Source organism: Zonotrichia albicollis, chromosome 5, assembly GCF_047830755.1.
Source record: "Zonotrichia albicollis isolate bZonAlb1 chromosome 5, bZonAlb1.hap1, whole genome shotgun sequence".
NCBI lineage: Eukaryota > Metazoa > Chordata > Aves > Passeriformes > Passerellidae > Zonotrichia > Zonotrichia albicollis.
The window spans coordinates 53829168-53845854 of NC_133823.1; the positions used below are offsets into that span (position 1 = coordinate 53829168).

Below are 16687 nucleotides of genomic sequence, written 5' to 3' on the forward strand. Positions count from 1 at the left end.
ACTTCTCAGGTCTTACTCCTTGGATCTACACTTCTGTTGTGGTAAACTTTAGGTGAAAGCAAACATGGAGAAGATTCCAACTGCATTTGGACACCAACCATCCAAAGCTCTCCTAATTCACTGTTGCCTCTAAGCTGAAGTGATCTGAACTACTGATACAGATTTTTCTACCTAAATTCCCAAGAAAACTCTTGGACTTCAAAGTGATGGTCTTATAGATATGAAAGCAATGAAAGTGATAATGTAACAACTGCAAGCGACTGTGGAGACTGAGAAGATCTCACAGCTTTAGATCACATGTGGCTTGACTTTTTTTTCTAAAATCCAAGGAAGGAGGAATCTGGCTTTTACTTTCTTTCAAGCTGCCCTCTTCTCTACATGTTCTTTCATGTTTGCAAGTATTGCCTTGAAATACTAACAGCTTGCTGTAATACTGGCAGACAAAACATTATGTTAACTACAGTTTCTCCTCTTCAAGGTTACTGTTAGGTGTTTTAGCATGAAATTAAATGATTTGGTTTCTGTAGCAATGTAGACTCCAAGTCCTTTGTGCAAGTCTAAGAGTTGATACCATTCCCTTCAAATTTTCCAGTCCCAGTGTTATGATCTTGTTCTATCTGCTTCACTTGCTCAAATTGGGTGTTTTTTTTTTTTAATCCTTTTAAAAACAGTTTGCAATCAAAAAGATTTTTACTGGAATAACTTCCTGTTGAAAAATCTGAAGGGTTTTTTTCCAACTGGAAATTCTGGTAGCTTCCAATATTACCTATTTGTTCTTCCTTTTAAACTTAAATTAAAATGTATCATTGTTGTATGACCACAAAAGACTCCAGCCAACTTGTAAACTAAGAAGCAGTAATAAAGTAATGGAACAGTAATAAACGTCTTCCCCAAACTTTGTGGCACACCTCAAAATCATTTTGAAATTAGAGAAACCTGATTTGAAACTCTTTGTAAACAAATCTCTACTACTTCTCCTTCTACCCATTGTCTATGATGTTTGTTCATAAAATTCCTTCCTAGTAAAATTCTGTTAAGAGTCAAAAGCTTCATTGCCCTCTCCTCTGTAACACACAGTTTAGGAATGAGGAACAACTTCTGTCTGCTAAAACAAAGTCATGAGAAAGCCATATCCCTTGGTAGGATTCCTCTGTTTCAGTGCAGTGTGGAAAAGAAGGAAAACCCCTTGTTCCATTACTTGTCCACTTTCTTCCTTCTCATTCATGAACTAGTTTTGTTTGACTGGAAATCCAGAAATAGAGATTAACTGTCTTTAAGCAGTTGGGGTTATAGATTAGTGTCAGAAATAAGTAGTTAATTTCTATTTCTTATCAGCTCCTTTTTTTCCCGTGAAGAAAGACTGAAGATTATTCTTCAGCGATTTGCTGTACCTATATATATATGTAAAAATTATAGAACTTATATTTGACTTTTTGTTTCTATAACATGAGACTCACTGGGAAACACACATCCCTGAAGCACAGAGAGATAACCAGGTTTTTTGGATGTGGCAATGGATAAGGAGGGCTACTCTATGTTTCAGCATTTCATTATTTAGAAAGGTTTGTTTTGAAAAACAAGACAGGACAGAACAAACCCACTAAACCACCACCACCACACATACTCCAGGTTATGAGAACTGAGAAGCAGATATTTTCCCGTTTTTTGTTTTCTCCATACAGCCATTAGCTTCCTCCTCTTCTACCCCTGCGCTCTCAGTACTGTTACTGAGCAACAAAGAGCAAATCTCACCTACAGGCAGAGGAACAAAACCCTTCCTCACATGAGGAGCAGAGGAAGGGAAGAATGAGAAATATGAGGTTAGTGAGACTGGAGCAGGGGCTTATAGGGAGAGAAGCAGCCCTGTCTGGACTAGGAGCCTGGAGGTATCAGCCTGCTTCAGGAGTAAACAGGGCAGCGTGCAGAGCCTGCCATCAGCTGGCTCTCCAGCTCCCTGACAGTGGGACTGAGTCTGACCAACCATCACAGGTATTTGAGACTAAGGGATTAGGATTTCATACACATTTTGTATTCATTTTGATTCATCCTCTTGTGATTAGCATTAAATACATTCACTAGGACAGTCTACCAGTAGGAGAGGGAGGTACCCACTGTCAAACCAGGTTCTTGACCTGCCTAACTTGCAGTTTTTCAGCCTTAGAGTTTTCAACTCCATGACTTAGTGGAAGTGGAATTTCCAAGTAAAGAATTTTGGTGATTTAGCCATAATGTTGCACTCAAAAAGACTGGGGACAACCCATTAGACCATAGAGCATTAGAACCATTGGAACAGAAACACAGAAACAAAATTCAAAGCAAGCAAGTAAAAAAGTCTGTGGTATTCCCAGTTTTTGTCTCCTACCTCTGAGGATAGATGATCCAAAAAGTGCTTGCAGGAAGAAAGAATTTTACAGGTGTTGGGTATTGTTCTTCTCAAAAATCATGAAGTGAAAATTTACTCTAAATCAGGTAATACTGAAGGTTATTAAAAAGAGATGGGTCTGTTCTTTTGATGTTCTTGACAGACTTGAGGCAGTCTGTGATCTTTGCTTGCCTTTCACACTGTGTGGCTAAGCAAAGGGTGCTTTCTGTGAATTAATTTTTTCTACCTTTGGACTTATTAAAAAGATAATGGATAAAAAAAGATAAAAGATCACAACCTCAGTACTGTACAATACTTTCCAGTGTTTTCAGGAGATCAATGTAAATCTTTGCCCCTGAATTGCCTCACCATAAATAACATATGTAAAACAGAATTAGGACCCTTGGCTGAGTAAGGAATGTCTTAACTTGTTTTGTAAAAGATATGGTGCAAGGAAAATTTCCTTCACAGTTCTCAAAATGTATTTAGCCTCAGAGTAGATCGCACAAGATTGAGAGAAAAAAGTCACATTCACATAAATATTTGATCCCTCTTAAATACAAACACACAAGGATACAAGAGTGCCCATCTATCTGTCATGAGTTTCCACATAAATTACTGCACACTCTAAGAAACCACCATACCTTTTCTTTGGATCTTATTGTTGCAAGACTGTTCCCTTGTATATTGGCTAGAATACCTATGTCAGACCCCAAGTTCACAACCCACAATTTGTGCCATGGAGTCGAAACTCCCCGTGAATTTTTGTTTCCTTTTTATAATGAGCTTTTTACTATTTTGTTATAATAAGCTGTACTGCTTGAAGACAGAAATTAGTTCTAATAAAGCCACTTGCCAAGTTAGCATATGATTAATCTATACTTACATCAATTAAAGAAAGCATTAAAGATTTTTTGGCCTCCAAGGAATGCCATAGTTACAGAACAGTTCCTCCAGAAGATAAAAGGGACATTACATGCACAGACTCCTCTCAGACAGAAGATTCCCCATAAAAACAAACCTTTTGTGAATCAGTAAAGAGATGGGGTGCTGCTGGGCATCCTCTGCCGTGCTGGCACTCAAGAGAAAGGATGACAAAGAGAAGAAGCTCTTCCTTCCCTCCCAGAGAGCAGAAAAGGCTCTGGACAGCCAAGCCCTCTGCCCAAGAGTGGAATTTCACTCAGAGCACGGCTGATGAGGGCGGGGGAGGCGTCACTGCCCTCCCCATGGGGCAGAGACTGCTCAGGGCTCCCTCTGTCCCTCTGGTGCACAGTGACCAAAGGCACCACAAGACACACCTCTCTGCTCCCCAAGAAAGCTCCTAACATGTCCCGCATATTCCTTGCATATTCCCTGCCTGCATTGGCTTGGTAAGTACTCAGCCTTAAGTCCCTCAGGAGGGAAGAAACTGAATAGTAGGTAAGGAACAAAGTCAGCTGGTGGGGGAAGAAACACAGGGCAGATAAGATAATATGTTGTCTTAATATTAAGTCATTAATTGTACTAGAATAAAGTTGAAAAAAAAAAAAAAGTGAGGTAATTCCTCAGAGAAAACAAGCATGTTTTTCCTTCATTTCATCGGTTTTCATGCAGTCTGTTTCACTGCAACAAAAGCCTTAGAAAGACAATAACACCTGTCTTAGGAAGCCTTTGAGCTAAGAAAAAAAAGGAACAGGAATTTTAAATTAAGCATTAATACAATAATACAAAATTATTATTCATTGAAATACCCAGTTCTGTACTTGTTGTTTTTCATTCAATCTTACATACAGAGCATTCTGAAGAACACACAAGCTGAATATTTAAAGAACTGATACATCTTAGAAATTCTGCATTTTTCAGCTTTAGTCACATGGATGCTAATAAATTTAGTAAATTGGCAGCTGACTCCAGAATCTAGTTGTTTTTCTCAAAACTCTTTTCAAACCAATATCTTTCTCTGCCTGAACTTTATAGGAATTCAGCCTTGGGTTCACAATTATCACAGCAACTTCCTCAGACTCAGCACTGTTCAGTCAAAGGGACCGCACAGTGCTTGAATAGGCACTGACAGGGGACACACTGTTGTATTTACATTAGTGCCTCACTTAAGGGTCTGAGTGTGCTTCCACCAGCATCTGCCAGACCTCCTGGCTTGGATCCAGGAGACTGTAATAGCAATGCCAGTAACAATTATTGGTGATACACCCTTTATTCCCAAAGAACCATTATCGTTGGTATTAAATATTTACACAGTAGTGACTACAAACCCCAGGTTTGGCATTTTGTTTCAATATCCAGCAGATAAAGAGTTTCTTTGTAGGGAGTTCACTGCACTTGGGTGAAGAAAAAAATATGAGAAAAACAAACAAAAGAAGAAAGGGCAAGTCCCAGTAAGTCAGTCATGCTATACACTTTCATCTTACTCTGCTGGAACTTTCTGACCAGCATAGTACAGGATCATTCTAAAATATCAGTGAGGTATTTCAGAAAGTAATGAAAAGTTGGTAGTTTCAAGTATGTGGTTGGGCCATGAGGACTTAGCTGAGGAGTTTTCATCTCAGGACCATGCAAAAGGTGTAAAGACAAACCTATGCCATGGGCACATGGACAATGAGTCACAGAGTGTGCTGCTGAGTTTGTCTCTCATAGCCATGACATATGTATAGTTTCAGAGATTTACGGCTCAGAAACCTGCTGGGAGGACAATATCATCAACCATTTTCTGTGGGAACACACTAACACCCACTGCCTGTTTGTTTTTCTCCTAAAAACTTTGGGCGTTAACGTTTCTAACAATGCCACTATAATCCCCTGGAGCAGCATCAGGAGTGGGGAACTTTGCTTCAGTCTCATACCCAGCCTAAGGAGAGCCATTTCTCTTCCTCCAGTTCCCATAGATCAGGCTTGGACTAGTGGAGACCTGGAACGGCAGTGCCATGACCTGTCCTGGAAAAATGGTACTGAGTGTGCAGCAATGAGGAGGAGGTTCACTAGGGAAAAAAAAATACAGCCAAAGAAAAGCTTGAGGCTGTGGTATAGCTATTCATGGTACTCCAGTACAGAGCCTTGGAGTCACTGTCACCACACACAGTTAAAGAAATACTGCTTTCGGTGTGACTTTTGCAGACTGATAGAGCCCTAATCCCTCCAGCCACTCCAGAGCAGCCAACAGTCTGTGTGTTGGGGTGAGCAAGCCTTTGAAAGGCACTGGAATGGAGAGGTCACTGAAGCTGCTCCTCCAGCTCATGTCCATAGCTGCCTCTTTTTGTCAGGCCTGCTCCTAGCTGCTGCATTGAGGCATGCAGTAAAAGCACCTGATTAGAGAGCTTTTCAGTGTGCTCGGAGCAGATTCCTACTTGATATGATTTCTATCATCTCACCCCAAACTGAGCACTACGGCTACTGCCGAAACAGCAAACAACTACAGAGTTTTTTACTATGTTTATGCTGTCCAGTTCACACAACTGAGTTTAAAATTAAATTTAGCTTGACTTTATAAAAGTCAGTTTTGAATCTTCCAATTCCATCCAAGTCCTGCGTTGAATTTAACCTAATATGCCAAATAAATCCCCATGTAATCTTGTTAATCTGCAGTCACTAAGTGATCATCATTCCGTCCTGGAGCAGGATTTACAGGAGATTAGAGTGGAGAGTCTCCAAGCTGGCTCAGAGACAAAAGGCACAGCAGCCCATGTCCACAAAGCTGCACGTGGGGCAAGGCACAGGGCAGAACCAGACCTGAGACCTCACCTCCGAGTCACACTGGCTGGGGGTGTGTACCAGCTCACTCCTGGGTGCAGGAGTCTCTGAGCTCCTACAGTCACTGCAGAAGTAGCTGCAGACTGGAAAAAATAGACTATGAACAGACTGCACTGAAATAAACCTTAAGGAGTTTTCCTATTGACAAGACAATATGGTGAAAATGTTGAGATGCTAGGGTAAGGATCAAGGGCTGCTAAACCCACATTGGTCAAGTTAAACTGAGTTTAGACATGTCCTGGAAGGACACAAGCCACAGCTAAAAAATATCAGGTATTTAACCCAGTGATTAATCTCTGATCTCGAGAGACAGAGTGCTCATGTACTTGATGACTCCTGTACCAGAATGACTTCTCTGAGGAAATGCACAAGAACTTAATCCAGAGGAAAAAAACACTGATGAAATGAAGAAATGTCATGGACCTCAATATTCCCTCAAATATATTTGCTTTCCAGACACATGTTCTTATTTTCCACAGGGAATCTTTTTCTGTAGATATCTGAACAGTAGGCTGAACCAGAACAAGCCATACTTAATCCTGGAGTACAGACCAAGGAGAAGAAGATAACTAGAAACCCTGGAAGATAAGTAAAAGCCCAAACTTGTTTTCATTGTATAATATTTATACTTTGAACAATTGAAGAACCTGGCCTTTAAAATTAACTTGGTTTCTGTTTCAAGAATCATATGAACTATGAACAAATACTTAATTGAAAATATAAAAAGGACAAGCTCCATTATTTCATAACACTGTATCAGTTTAACAGCTACTTCTGCTCCTATTAGTATTTATATTGTTTGTTGCTTTTTTTCTTCTTCTTAGGAAGCATATCTACCCCTAAAGCAGAGTTTAGTCTTGCATGAGAAATTCCTTTCTGGCAGTCCTCTCTGATCCCAGTAAATACATGCTAACGTGAGAGGTAGCAGTACTAGACTAGGCTATGCTAGTAAATATGCTCCATTGTACACCATGTGATGAACTAAGGTTCTGTAAAATACAAATATGCCTGTGGGATTTTATGGCAAATGTTAAGTTTTATTCAAGAATAAATTGTGGTTAATTATCTGTCCCAAAGGATGGCAGTTCTGGGGTTCTTATGGCTAATTCAAACAACTGCAATATCAGTTATTCAGCAGTGATAGTAATTAGAAAGATTTCCAAAGGAAAAAATCCCTTCTGGAAGTTTTCCAAGTTCTGTAGGCAGGTCAAGGAACATAAACTTTTCACAGTTCTAAGGTACTTTATAAATAAATTTTTAAAAATAAAATAAACTAAGAAAATAAATTTACCATCACTTAACATTCTTTTTTTGACCTAGGAGCTATATCCTGAGTTATTTGAACACAACAATGGATTAATGGATGTGAAGATGGAAATACAAATGGAAAAACGACCTGGAATCTGATGTGTGCCAAGATAATTGTAGTAGACATGTTATAAAAATATGCAAATCAAATAAATTAACCCAATAAAATTAAAGACAAAAATATATTTGTGGAGAAAACCAAGTGATTATAAGAACACAGTATTAGTCAGCTCATAAGGAGTCTGGTCATATGAGCTTTTAACAGATCACAATCTATGCAACATATATATATATACATATATATATATATATATATACACACCACACACACACACATATATATATATACTATATTTATATACAGGTGAAGAGAACACGAAATTAAGATGGTACAAACCACCCATCTTCCCTTGGCACACTTACACTCTTCTTTTAACTAGTTCAGAACTCCCCAGTTCAACATCCCAGCTTGTAAAATACACGAATTTATGTGTAAAAAGAAATGGGTTGTTTAGATATATTATCCTACTGACTAAGGTCTTAATTCAGGCTGAAATTTATTCTCTCACTCATTCTTTCAATAACAAGTCTTCAGTTTTTCCTTTTCATCATTGCCAAACCTCTTTTATACAGTTTGTTCTAAGAGTGCTAGTCCATCCTTAATTCAGAAAAACTGACTAATTAAACAAAGCTGTTCAGCTGCATTCCTCTGCTCAATTGTTCCTGGAAGGGAAAGAACTCAACCCCACTCTGAGAGAAATGCTCACACTTTTGTGGCTGTTGGGAAAAATGGAACAATTTCCTTGAGCATTTTCCTATGAATATTGCTCTTGAAAAAAAAAAAATTAAAATATCATATGAATTGTATTCAATTTAAAGAAAAAAAGAACCTAAGATTCTGCCTTTTGTTCAGTATTTTCAGAAGTTCTCTGATTCCAAACAAAGGAAAATTACACAAGAAAGTCCTATAAGAAATTGTTTGCAATTTCTTTAGAAACATGATAAGTTAATGCTGGCTTCTTTCATAATACCTCTTATATTTTAGTAAAAGTCTAGGGTAGGGATTTAAATATAAATCTGAGATATAAATATAGATCTTTAAACTCACACAATCTAGAGAGATTCCCAAACTAGGCTTTCAAAGAAAAATTATATCTCTGAGATCTTTTCAATAATATGTCAGTTTAATTCTTTAGTATTCAAAAAGATTTCTATATGAGCGAGTGTTGGTTCTAAAAAAGTGCTGACAGGACTAATGGCAGCCTCAGCAGTAAGTCAAAGGGACATGATAATGGTTGATTTGGCATTTGCAGTGCTGCAATCCCCTGTCAAGCTCTGGGTCCTTGGGGAAGAGAGAGGGATGTGCAGACGGATGGAAACTCAGGAGCTGCTCGGGGTATTGGAACATCCAACGTAGAGGCAGAGTCTGAAGGAGTTGAGTCTGGAGAAGCAGAAGCTTAGGAGTGAATTTAATTACTGTCTTCCACTTCATGAGGCAGGGGGAGGTGAGAAAGGACGTGAACAAGCTCTTCTTTGAAGCAGAAAGGGAAATTCTGGTTGTATATTCAAAGAGATAATGTTCACAATGGACCATTTAAAGAGGCACCCAGGGCAACTTCTGAGAAAAATGCTTCAGCATTGAAGTTACTTCCACACTGCTACTCCAGAAATCTGGCCTAGGTGAAGCCCAGAGGTCACTTCCAATCTAAATTATTTCATGATTGTATGACAAAACAATTTTAATAGACATAGCTTTTGACAACATAAATTATACAAATTCCCTTAAGGAAATAAATTATACTACCAATAGTGCTCTCTAATTGGTGCACTTCACTTTATTTTTAGATCTTTCTTGTATATAAAGACCAAAAAGGCAATTAGACTAATAAAACCAATGAAAACATTGTCATACAGACAATTGCCTCCTGCAGTTCCAGTCCAAATCCCTAGTCAATGGTCAACATGAGGATAGCACATATGCAAATCTTAACTATTTCTGATTAAGTGTGGAAATCAAATCCAGTATTGCGGAATATTGTGGCTGTTATTGTGGCACATTAACAGCCACAGAATATTTCAGGCCATTTGTCATTCCCCACGGGACTTTGAGCTGTTGGATTTCTGGGTAAAGCTCACTGTCATAAGATCTTTATGGATTTGCAAGAAATGGTTAATTTGTTCTGAATTCCAAAATTTCATTCTTCAAACATATTCTGCCTATTGTATTTTTTGTGGTTTTTTTCTGTCAGACATGATATGCCTAAAGCAAATAGTCTTCCACTGATATTTTCTCTTAATCTTGAACTTTGCCGAGGCAAAGTGAAAATTTTAGAATCCTTTTTTTTAGCCATCATAGCCATCATCAAGTCTGTAGTTTGAGGAGTTAGTTCTAGGCAACACACAAAATTATTCTAGAAGTAATTGATTCAATCATATACGTAAATTACAAAGCTTTTTAAAATGTAGGAGATGAAGGATCAAGATGCATATTCCAAGTTGATACTTAAATTACTTTCCATATCATTTAGTAATCTAAAATACAGGACTATCTGTTCATCTATTCATTAGACAGACCACAAAAATATTCTTCTCTGTCGACAAACTTCGGCTTAATTAGGTTTGGGCAAAAGGGGACTGGAGATTACAGTTGCCTCTTCCTATACATTTGACTGTGTTTGACATGTCTTTGATAAATTTTAAGCACAACATGGATTTCATGACTTTAAGTAATGTTTTGTTTCTGCTCCATTTTGTATCTTTCCTGCACTGCAGATAAAGCCAGTTATTAGTACAGTCTGTAAATGTAGCCTGTGATAAAGGTTTGGAAATAGTCTGACTGTTGGAGTTAGATAACAATTATTAACACTTTTCATATTAAAAGATATTTTGACTATATAGATGACAAGCTGGAGCAGCTCACAAAAAGAAAGTGAAGGTCTTTTCTACCCTAATACTAGCCTATTTGTAGTTTACTCTCTCAGGATTATTTAGCTTACTGAATTGGAGAGTTATTTATCATTATCTTTTTTTTCCTGCTATTTGTGTTTTTAGTCTTCTCTGTCTGCTCCAGCTACATTTAATATTGCTTTCATGCATTCACTTCCATCCTTCCATGGAGCTGGATGCCAATATCTCACACATGCTTAGGAAGAGCCCTATCCACTGAGCTCCTGATCTTTCTGATACAGTATTAGCCAGCTGTCCTTGCCCCCAGTGGTCCTAAGGGTCTTTTCCAACCTACCTGATTCTGTGATAAGCAAGAAGCTGGGATGATGGGATGATGGCCCTCTTGGCTGCCCAATGCCCTCTGCCCATGAGGACTCTCACAGTTCTTTAATCTTTCTCACTTGATTCTTGATTACCCATCTCCCCCTTCCTTCTCTCTTTTCCCACAGGCAGATTTCTTGCCTTCAAAAGTTCAGTTCCTTCTATTGCCATTCCCAAACTGCTCTGGAATTTGCAAATGCTCATTTCTACTCTGTAGTGTACAGCAGCTGAGGTCCCTGGTGTCTCAGCTACCATCCAGCACTGTGCCGTTCAAACAGCAGCTTGCCAGCAGCAATATTTTGATTTTGTGTATAATGATGTAGAATTGAGGGGAGACTTTTCCCTCTGATAGAAATGAACCTATAGGGGACCCTCAAGTACCTTTTAAATCCAGAAAACCTTCAAGCTAAGAGATTAAACACATATTAGATGCTTGATTTACATATAATTTAAGTACATGGATAATTTTACCCTTATCAACAAACCTTATTTAGAGATGAGGAAAATGAGGCATAGCAATTGTAAAGTCCACAATTCTGATATTCACTATCATGACATACTGCAGAAAGACTAACTGGACTGAGGTTTAAAGGCTATGAGCATTTACTGGCCTCTTCTGCCTTTCTAGTGTCAAAGTGTCTCTTTTGGGCACATAAAAACAGAAATTTAAGTTCAAACTCAAAACCAGAATTTCTCTCTCAAAAAAAAAAAAAATTGTAAGATACAGTATGCGAAGAAAAAAATCAAAGTGAAGGCCAAAGGTGGAAGTATGACCCTCGGATTAAGAAATAGGCTTTTGTTCAAATTTGAAGTATAAGCCAGAATAAATGCCTACTATTCATTAAAGACCATCCCAACACCTCTCTCTTGAGAAGAGTGGAGCTATAACAGCATGCCAAGAACTCTTAAAATGTGAAAAAATAAACAACAGGTTCTGGGTTCCCACTCCAAATTTGGACTCCTTTCAAATCCTGCTCCTCTGGTTTGTGTATGTTGGATTTCTTCTGGTTTGTCAGAAAATATCTTGGGAGGGTCACTGGAAGGCTCAGAGTATTGGTGTCTCCACAAACCAGGGCTTCTAGAGAAATCCTTGGAGTCCTTTCTGAGCCTCTTGTGAACACACATTAATTTTCTCTGGTGCTGTCAGTGCCCATATGCTATTTTTTTTCTTTTGTTTTCCTCTCAGAAAAGGGTGTCTCTATTTCATGAAGATCTGTTTTCTCCCCAGGGAGAGCTCCCCCAGGGTACTGTACCCTCTCACACAGCATGCAGAGTAGCTGATTTTTCCCTTAAGGACAGAGGCGGAGTAGGAAAACTGTTGAAGATTATGCCAGGAAACAATGTCTAGACTTCACACACCTCTGTTTTCAGTCTCTGCAGCCTGCTTCCATCTATGAGTAAATCACAGTCATCCTTCCACTTACTTCAGTGTCTTGCTTACATATGGAGCTTCTTCATTCTTTAAATTCACTTCTCATCCACACAGGCCAAGTGACCTATTTTTTGTGTTTAACAACCATGATTGAGAAGTGATAACTTCTCTTGATTATCTGCAGATGTGACTCACTGGATATTAGGGCACTTTGTAAGCACATCCGTCATGGTATAGACTTCCTTCTAGAACTCTGACTGGTTAGTCAGACTCAGCATTTGTAAAGACAGAAAAAAACATGTTTATTAGAAATTGAACAGTTCTTATGCTGTTCTTAATCTAGACAGGTCTAAGAAAATATGGGCACAAGTTAATGTGATTATCAGGCTGCAATTCCCCAAAACCCAGGTGCTGTGGCTGTGGGCTGGCTGGGCTGCTCATCTGGTGAACTCAGAGCTGACAGTGTTAGTGGCGCATTCACTCACTTTAATGTCCAAAGTGCACAGGAGGACAAGGGCCCAAGGAAACCATTCTCTCCCTTTTCCCTTCACTGGAAGATAAAAGTACAGATTTGGAAGAAATTGCCCATACAGAAGAGGCATTGATGTAGAAGAATAAGGACTGTCCATGCTCTCCCTCACCTCACCTCCACCTTTTAATTGCATGGTAAAATACTCAATTACTCAGACTCAGAAGTTAATGTTGAATGCACCACTTATGCTTCTGGGTGATCTTTTTCTATATGTACTATAATTTAGTCTTTAAATGTAAAATCATCTACTGCTTCAATTCTACAGTACAGATATTCAGTCTCCCACCATTCTTGACCTTGTATTGCTGGTCTTAATATGTCCTTATTCGTAGGGCCTTTTGGATTATGAATCCCTGATCTTTTAGCCTGTTACATTTTTGTAAACAACAATTTTGGAAATAAAAATGCCTGTAGATATGCATCATTTACCCATACTGCCCAGGAACTTTCAAACACATTCAAAATTCAATTCTTGAACACCAGGAGGGGTTTTTTACAAAATTTTTGGAGAATCACAGAACAGCTCAAGTTGGAAGGGACATCAGAAAATTGTCTGACACAGTCTTTCATGAGAAAGGGAGCCCAGGTGAGACTGTCTAGCATCCTGTTCATTTGCACCATGAAAACTTCCAATGATGGGAACTCTACTGCATGGGGAGGTTGCTCCCATAATTGATTGTACTCACTATGAAAGATTTCTTTCTTATATGGAAACCTCCCCTGAAACAACGGGTATCCCTTGCCCCTTCTCTTCTCTCCCTTCAGAAGGGAGAGCCTCTGCCCTCTTCGTAGCCATGCTTCAAACCTGAAATTCTGTGGTGAACTCTTCCCTGAATCTTCTCTTTTCCAGGGAGAAAAGACCTAACTCCTTCAGTCTTTCCTCACAGAGCAGATTTTCCAGCCCTTTGATCATCAAATGTATCAGAATTATATATTTCAGAATTATAGTCACCATGCAAGTGAAACACAACCCATTTTGAGTCAAGGCTTGCTTGCTGTTGTTGCGTAACAAGTGTAACACAGATCTGTTTTATATAAAGCTGGACTTCTCTATTATCCATTGTCCTTCTGGTAGCAGTTTTCCAAACACAGCTATTAGTAGATGAGTTATTCTAGATTACAGGTTAAGATACAAGGTGTATGACGGATTGTTGCTTGTTGTGACATCAACAGATATTGCCAGAAAATAAAACATAATTAATATTATAAATTGCCCAATAGAGCAGTGAAGTAATAGACCTCAAGGAGAGAAAAGTAGGAAATGACATTTCTACATTGAAATATATACAAAAAGAGTTACTGTTTTGTTTTTATATAAATATTTCAGACACATTTTATAGATAATAAAACCATAAACTTTGCTTGCAGTGTCATGACTTTCCTTTATATGAAATTCTTCCCTTTGACATGAACAACCATACACTCAAATTACACCAGAGTTTTTACTTCATAAAAAGTGGTTCCTCATTTGTACTTTTCCATGAGATCATAAATGCAGATTGCAAACCAATTTCATCTCCTATTTCCAGATTAAAACTAAGCACAGTCCTTCAGCTTTGGTGGAAGATACCAGGACTTTGTCTGGGAGTGTTTTGGAGCTGGAACTTCATGGATGCCAGAGTTACCATCAAGGTCATACTAAATAACAAAAAATATACTTTCTCACTAGATTTTGCAAATTACTGGTTAATAAAGTATCTAATTCATACTCACTGCATTTTTATCAATTAAGGTCTGAAAAGGTCATTTGTGGAATAGCCTGCAAGTTGTGAAAGTTGCGTAGAGCATTTTAGCATGTCAGATTCTCTAGACTTATAATTTTCTATGGCATAATACATTCCTATATTTTGTGTATGGCAAAAATTGACATATTTTAATATATAACTGTAATCATGTGTTGCAAGGCCAAACAATATTAAAATATATAATTCACTTATATATGACATTATATAGGTATATTTTATATATGCATTGTATTGTATTGTAGATATATGCACGTATTATATATAAATGCAAATATATATACATGTATACATGTAAATATACATGTAAATTATATACATGCAAATATATGTATTTTATATATTTTAAATTAAATATATATATATATAATTTTATAAATATACATGTACATTATATACATGTAGATATATGTATTTTATACATTTTTATATTGCAGCTCCCAGGCTGCAAGCACTTGTTTTACTAAATAATAGTCCTGTCTCCAGTTTCTACCTGAGACACAGGAGTCCTTGAGCCAATTACCCATTCCAAGGTCTAGTAATAACCCCTCAAACCAATGTTAAAATTAAAATTAAAATGTTAATTTTCTCATTTACTGATGGTCTTGGGTTTAGAGATGACTGACGTAAACAAGCAGATGAACAGACAGTCTTTGGATGGAGTTTTTAAGATTCTATTCTTTTTTATTCTAGGATAGGAACAAGAAAGTAAAGATCATTTAGAAATGGTCCCCTTTCAAAAATGCAATGATCTTTCTGTTCACCTTTCACATCTGATTCCTTTTTAGAAGCCCAGAACAGGCAGACCCCACTCCTTTATCAGGTTGCTGTAAGCACAGCTTAATTCTCTGCTGAACTTTTGTCTGGCCGAGAACCAAGCCCTCCTTATTATTTTTATTCTCTCAGCAAATTCTTCCTCTGCAAGATATACTCCTTTCTTTGTTAACATCTACTTTCTTTGTCCGTGTCTTGTTCTATTGCACTAAGGCCTCTTCCAAGGGGAAAAATAATTTTTTTCCTGATTTATGCCAACTCCTGACAATTCAGGTACTTTGTTTGTCATGATGAAATTGTTAGTAACTTTTTTCCTGTGGTAGGAGTACTGTTTCACTGCGACTGAGGCAGTATAAAGAATGGGGCTTTTATGGGGCTTGGGTCTGAAGGAGAACTCGGGGAGCAGGGGAAAGTACAAATGTAAACAAATATTACTGCAAACCAGGTGGCAACACTAGACTGCTCTGGGGACAACACAGCAGTAATCTGTGAGGTGCTTCGCCTGGCTCTGTATTCAAGCTCAGGTAGGAATATCCTTCCTAAGAACGGCTCTTCTTTTTCCCCAAATCCAACTTCTAGGCAAGGGAATGCAAAAGAGTTTGCCTAGCATATTCAGCTTCCAGCTAATGGAACAGGCCACAGCACAAGAACCAGCACTGGAGAATGGAGTTGGTATTTCTATCACTTTTTACTGCATGGACTTTTGTTGAAGAGCTGTCATCGACTCAGATCACAATCTTTTAAAAGCAGGTTCAGAAATGTGATCATTTAAAACTGTGGGAAGAAAATAATGTGGTGTGAGTTCTTATAGCCCACCTTAAAATAATATATATGTCAAATTAAGTGCTTCTTAGTTGTAGAGTAACTCCTTATAGAGTTTCTAGGAGAGAAACTATACTGTAAATAGGAGAGAAACCATTCACATTGCTACTTGTTCAGCTTTTAATAGGTTTCAATGTTCAAGTGTTACTGAAGATTTGTGGCAATAAACTGCCAAATAAATAATTTAAGAAAAAAAAAGGGAACACAGCCCTTTACTCTATCTGCATTAAAAATACACTTTCAGAGATGCTGCAGTCAGCAAAGGGCTCATAGGTGCACACCTGACACTGAACAAATAGGATCAAAAGTGTAAAAGTTTATCTGCCTTAATAAAAAAATTCGTCATCCTCTGTTTCAGCTGCTGAGTCTATTAGTCAGAATGATAATGTCAAGAATGTTTTACTGCAATGTTTTTGGAAGAAAGCCCAGGTTAAGAGATTAGAGCTTTGTACAAGCCTTGGCCACACAATTTCTCCCTGAAATGAAATTCTCTCCATTAATATATCTTCTTATCTCCTGCCCTTCTTATACTAACAAGAAACCACTTCAGTGGTTTCTGATATCCTAAAGAACACTTCAGTGACTGTGTTGTGGTCTGTCCTCTGCAAGCAAGGCAGAGAGAGTTACCTTCCTAATTTTCTCCTGATTCTCAATGAAAGTTTAGTCCAAATGAACACATTTTCAGAAATTTTCAATTTAAAGAAAATCTATCAGAGTGTTCCTGTCAAATACTACCAAACAAATGAAGTAATCCAGAAAATTAAAAT

General features: G+C 37.9%; 1 long non-coding RNA gene across 3 annotated transcripts in view; it reads left to right on the top strand.

Moving 5' to 3' along the window:
* The window catches only part of LOC141729187 (uncharacterized), a 33210-nt gene extending 17123 nt beyond the window's left edge, over positions 1 to 16087 (top strand). For 2 of the 3 annotated variants that reach the window (XR_012580502.1, XR_012580501.1), the window contains exons 2-3: positions 6583 to 6692; positions 14112 to 14485. This is a non-coding gene — a long non-coding RNA (uncharacterized LOC141729187). Of the gene's footprint in view, positions 1 to 6582; positions 6693 to 14111; positions 14486 to 15543 lie in introns of those variants that run through there. The other variant, XR_012580503.1, reaches the window with a different exon arrangement.
* Positions 16088 to 16687: the final 600 nt, after the last annotated feature.